At 37.7% G+C, this 5,873-nt stretch overlaps 1 protein-coding gene across 1 annotated transcript in view; it reads left to right on the forward strand.

The window, feature by feature from the left end:
* Window positions 1-1,877: 1,877 nt before the first annotated feature.
* ctnna1 (catenin (cadherin-associated protein), alpha 1) overlaps window positions 1,878-5,873 on the forward strand; it is an 83,376-nt gene continuing 79,380 nt past the window's right edge. The window contains exon 1 of the mRNA XM_014006146.1: window positions 1,878-2,108. The gene's annotated coding sequence lies outside the window, so the exon portion shown is untranslated. The remainder of the gene's footprint in view (window positions 2,109-5,873) is intronic.

The following is a 5,873-nucleotide window of genomic DNA, read 5'->3' on the forward strand; positions in this document are numbered from 1 at the left end:
TGTGTGTGTGTGTGTGTGTGTGTGTGTGTGTGTGTGTGTGTGTGTGTGTGTGTGTGTGTGTGTGCGTGCGCATGAGCTGTATTTCTGCTAGACAGGAAAGTGAGGTTGAAAGGTTGGCCTCCAGCCTCTTTAGATAATCTATTTATGTCTGTCACACTTGATTACGCCCAAACCAAAATAGTTGACTCTTGAATATGTTTATCAAATTGTCAGTCAAACCTCTGGGAGTCCAACTGAWGGCAGATCAAAAGTTACGTGGATTATTAAAACCTGAACTTTTTTAAACATTTACAAAAAGGTTTGTAATTTCACAAGTTAAAATACTAATCTGAAATAGAAGCACGGAGATATTAGGATTTTTGAATAATCTAATAATCTGTGGCGGCAATCTTATTTATGTTCACCTGAGGCTGCTTCACAATTTGTCTCAGGAGGTTGATGATGGAATTCACAAACAYCCTGACAGAGTGAAAAACCTGGAAACATTCAAATGAATCAAAAGAATGATTGCATAATTATTCCTCTGACACTGAGCAAGGTTAACTGTGACAGAGAAACAGTTTCTGTTGACAAAGACCCTTCTCAAACTAATGAATGAATGAATGATGTTATGAAAGGTGGGTGATTATGTAYTTGTCTGTCTGGTAGCAAAATATTTTATGAACCACTGGATGGATTTTAATGAAACAATCTGTAAATAATTACTAAATATACATTTTTTAGTGATTAATTTTTGGAGTAAATCCACTTTAAGATGGCCACGCCAGCCAAGGGATATTAGGAAACACAAAAATGAGCATAACTCAGTTTTTCAGAGAATGTGCTAAAATTAGCTCCTCCAACACACACTATGATAATACAAGATCATGTGAAGTCTCTTTTTTAAACAATGACATTGACTGGAGTCCATCATGTCTGTCTGTTAGCAAAATATCGTGTGAACCATTGGACAGATTTGATTAAAATTTTCAGAAAATAATCATTGGATGTACAACTATAATTTATTAACTTTTAGACTCAACCCAATATAAGATGGCCACCATAGCTAATGAACCTTAACAAACACAAAAATGACTACAGCTCAGTCWGTTTTAGAGATACTGGGCTAAGGTTTGGTGTGGTAGTAGCCGAGAGTCATGCCCACCACATAATCTGAGGGCTAATCTTTGAAACTTTGGTTTGTAGGGTGACTGAAGAATCTTTTGAGAAATGCTAGTTTCTTCTTATAAATGTTTATGTCACATTGCAAAGATTTATTTGCAATGTGCAGTTATTTGGTTCAAAATAAGATTAGTAACACAAGTCAGTGTTTATTCATCATATTCATGTCAATATAACCAAGGCTGTGTTTTTTTTTATCTATTTTAGTACAAAAAAAAAACAGAATAAAAGATTAAGCTTTAGTCATGAGGAAAATCCCCTAAATCTGAATGAGTTTAATAACCTTCCTTTGTATTCTCCCCTAGTTTAAATTACTTGTAGACCATAAACAGAGAGATTACCTAAGTTTCCTCAGAAATAAACACGTTCAGGCTGTGTAAAGACGGGAAAAGTTACACTTCAGGTCTACAGGGAAGGGTTGACAAAAAAAAGCTGAAACAGTTCCATTGAAATCTGTTATCTGTCACACAAATACTTAAAATTCCTCCGGGCTGTTTCACTTTCTCAGCAGTCCTGTCAACTAGTTTTCTGTGTCTAGATCAAAAAAAGTCCCTTATTCGCTCTGCTTGGCGGAATGATTTTTGTTTTCCTTTCCTAAGCAGTAATTAATCCATATATGGAGACTCGGAGTGACGGCCACGCCCTGAACACCTCCGTGTTTGACGGGCTTGCTGCAGCCTGTGGTCGCCCGTRTGGCCCAGCCCTCCGCCGCCAGGAAGTTCAGGAACTCGGTCACCGCCCCAGCCCCCCCCCTCCGCTGCCTCATCCATTGTTGGGCAATAGTCTGCCTCGTCGGAACGGGCTTAACCGAAACTCTTCAGTCACTGGGGAAAAGTGCTGAATATACTTCTTTTGAACGACTTGCGGTGACATTTGAAGAWATTTATTTCGACTGGGAACAACTCGGTGTCGGCAGTGAAACTCTAACGCAAAGCCTGTTGTGTGAGGTAAGGAAAACTTTTCCAGCCAAAGCCAGGATTCCGTTCTTACTTCCTCCATTTTGAACTTTTAAACTCCAGTATTATCTAGCTGGTTGTTGTTGGCGAGTTCACAGCGTTTCCTCGGTATTTCTTTGACAGGGGTTATTTAAGACTTAATTATACAGACAGTGTGTTTTAAAAGAGTTTTAACTCGACAGACGGAAGTTTTTATTCAACTTCAACGCGGACTATAATTGAGCTAAATGTTTGTTTGTCAGTCGGCTAACGTTAGCAGGACAGGGAGGGACGTCCTGTAGCAGGTAACAGGTCAGGCTAAATTGGCTGAAATGAGGAAGTACTTGGTGTATTATTGACGTTTCTATTATGACTGGCATAGACACTGATTTTCATGTTTTCTCAATCGTTCCTTCTAAAACCAGAAAAGAAAATTAAAGAAGCTAGCGACAACAGGTGAGCTACTTCTTGACGTAATAGTTAGCACCGTTAGCACAAGCCAGGTGTTTTCATTGCCTCACATTAACCAGTAATTAAACTTAGTTAAACTTATGTCTTGTGTATTTAAGTCCAACATTCCCATAATGCATTAACTACAATGTTGGAACTTATGTAAATTGTTTTAGTAGTTTATTTAAATGTTTTATAATATTCAAATTAAAAACACGTCGATGAGAGGTGGATTATACGGAAAACAAACCTGTCTTATCAGTTAGTTTTGGTTTCATTTGTTGAGATTTTTTTTAAACTAACTTTTGGAGATGCCACACCCATACTGGATAGGTTAAAAAGTAAATCTCTGCTCTAGTATTTTTGGAACAGTAGACACACCTATCAAAAGTTAGTAGGAAAACACACAGTTCCACTAAAGCACTAACAGGGGAACTAATTTATTGATTAGTGCTTTAGGACAGTGGTTCCCAAACTTTTTTGTCTTCTGACCCACAAAATATCCATGGCAAAACTTGTGACCCCAAATATTACTGGTCTGAGTACATGAACTTTGTTAATAACCCTAAAAACACAGGCTTTTTGACAATCTAAACAGCTTATACACAAATATAAATACTTATTTATACTTTTTTGTGTTTTTGTAATTATTATAGGGAAAATATTACATCAGCAATTATTTTATTACCCTTTAAATTGATTTATGGAGATTATCCAAGGTGCATCATGACCCATAATTGGGTCTCAAGACCAACTTTGGGAACCAAAGTGCAGTGGTTCCCAAACCTTTCAGCTTTTGACCCACAAAATAGTACAAAACAGTAGCAGAGACCTGAGCCCCCAAATATTTTTGGATGATAAACATTTGTATCAGGTCAACTAAACATGGGCATAGTAACAATATTTTTATACTACATTTATCCATTTTAAATATACTAACCTCACTCTGTGTAACAACTACAGCAAAAATGTAATTAATTCAGAAAATCTTTTCAGGACCCCACCTTGATGTTTCGGGACCCCACTTTGGGTCCCGACCCCAACTTTGGGAAACACTGCTTTAGGGCATTAGCTATTTTTAAAAGAGAACATTAGTGGATTAGCACTTGCTAAATTTAAAAGCACTAACTGAGGTCTTTAAATGTTATTGATCAACATTATTGTTCACAGTTGAGGGAGAAAAGCTGTCACACATTTTGTTCATGTGCGTGTCACTTATCTACAGGTCACGTGTCAAACTTAAGGCCCGCGGGCCAAATGTGGCCTGCGGGTGTCTCCTGTTTGTGACAACATTCAGCACACAGTAAATATTGGGCCTCATGCAAGAACATGTTCGTATTCTTATCCTAAATTTCTCTTACTTTTGTTCGTATGAAGGGTTCGTACGAACATGTCACGTCAGATTCAACAAACTCTTCTATCTTCAGGAAAAGTGTGTAAATGAGCTGTGTAAATTCCACCTGTTCGTATCCAGCTGCTCGTGCACGCGAGAGGAGATTAGCTTAATTACCACCCCAAAAACGCCATATAAGGCTGTGTTTCCTACCTCAGCTACAAGGAAGTGTCCATTCATGAAAATGACAGCGAAAACTAAAAAGAAGAACTCTACGAGTTCAGAGATTGAAGTCCGTCTGTCAGAGATCCAGAAAATAACATCTGTCATTTTTAGCAGGTCAGCTGTGGAATAAAAAGAGCTGCTAAAAGTATAAACAACTGTGTTAAATCATTTTCATTTATTCAGAGGCCACACCGTTGTGCACTGCAACACCGAAAATATGTCTGGCACTTTGGAGAAAACCCAGGACTCACTGGAGGGATTATGTATCCCCTCTGGCCTGGGAACGTCTCGGAGTCCCCCAGGACGAGCTGGAAGGTGTCGCTGGGGAGAGCGGGGTCTCTCTCCTGCTGGCCCCGCACCCGATCCCGGATAAGGGGCAGAAAACAGACGGACAATTTATAATGTTAGTCTAAATTATTACATTTAAAATTATAACTCTAATTCAAGCAGAATAGACTATTGTCAACAGAATAATGGAGTGTAATTTAATTTCAACTTAAAATATCTTCAAACTAACAAAATATAAAGTTATTAGGGAGGAAAATCCATCTGGATAACAGCAGACTGACTGCTCGTAAAATATACGACGGGTCTGGACCACTCGTGAATTTTGTTCATATCTGAAAAAAATCTTAGAATACGAAAACATTGGTGAATGCCACAAATTCTCCTAAATYACTCGTACGCACAACTTAAGAACAAATCTGTTCGTACGAACGGTTCTTGCATGAGGCCCATTGTCTCTTGTTGACTCTGAAGAATGTTTCATGTGTCAACTGCATTATATTATGGTGATGATGATGATGCCTTTATTGTCGTTGTACAGAGCACAACGAAACTACATTTAAGAACACATTAATGCTTTAGAATTAGCTTTCGCTGATTTTTTTTCAGTGCTTTAGAATTAGGGCACCTAACTATTTGAGTTAGTCCTTATTTAGATTAGTGCTGCCCACCACTGCACACACACTTGCTTGTATTAAAATTTGCGGTTTGCTCAACATCTCTGCTCTAATGCCATTTAACATTAAATGCGCTATTCTACCGCTATAGACAAGACTTAGTTTTCTTTTCTTCTTTTTTTTAAACTTAACTAGAGCCAAAAGAGTATAAAAATAGTCTTATCTTTCATATATTTAATACACACTTYAGTAGAAACCATTCACATGTTTTGTAGGTTTTTGTTGACAATGTAGGACATTTGCTAGATAAGGCATTGTTTTCACATTACAGCTGACCAACTTTTCAGTCTAAGTCCCTTGGCCTTCAGGGCTTGCTGATTATCCTTGCTAGCTCAATGTTTGATGGCTAATCAATAGAGTTGCAGTCACTGCCTGAAAAGGAAAAAAAAATCGAAATTGGGCCACAGTGTTGTTTGGCAGTCGTTCTCGGAGGGAAGGGTTTTTGGCTCCAACAAGGACTTTTAATATTTTGATTATTGCATAGACTTTCCTGAGGTCAGTCTAAAAATCTTAAAGGATAATTAATTTTTGAGTTTGTTCTTTCTTTTATTTCAGATTAGCTCGAGGGTAACTTCTGTAAATACCAATAGGACTTTTTGTGGTTAGTCAGCATTGGGAGACTAAAAGAAAGAACCGTCGTCTGCAGTAAAAGAAAATGGGTTCATGACCCTCCTTTTTTGCCAATATGACTTGTTATTGGATTACTTTTCTAAAAGGCTTAAGCAAAATGTGTGGCAAGTAATGAATTATCTTGACTTTGATGGAAATAAAAGCAAGTGTTAGAAGCACAAAAAAAAAAAAAAAACA

Source organism: Austrofundulus limnaeus, unplaced genomic scaffold, assembly GCF_001266775.1.
Source record: "Austrofundulus limnaeus strain Quisiro unplaced genomic scaffold, Austrofundulus_limnaeus-1.0 Scaffold34, whole genome shotgun sequence".
NCBI classification, from domain to species: Eukaryota; Metazoa; Chordata; class Actinopteri; order Cyprinodontiformes; family Rivulidae; genus Austrofundulus; species Austrofundulus limnaeus.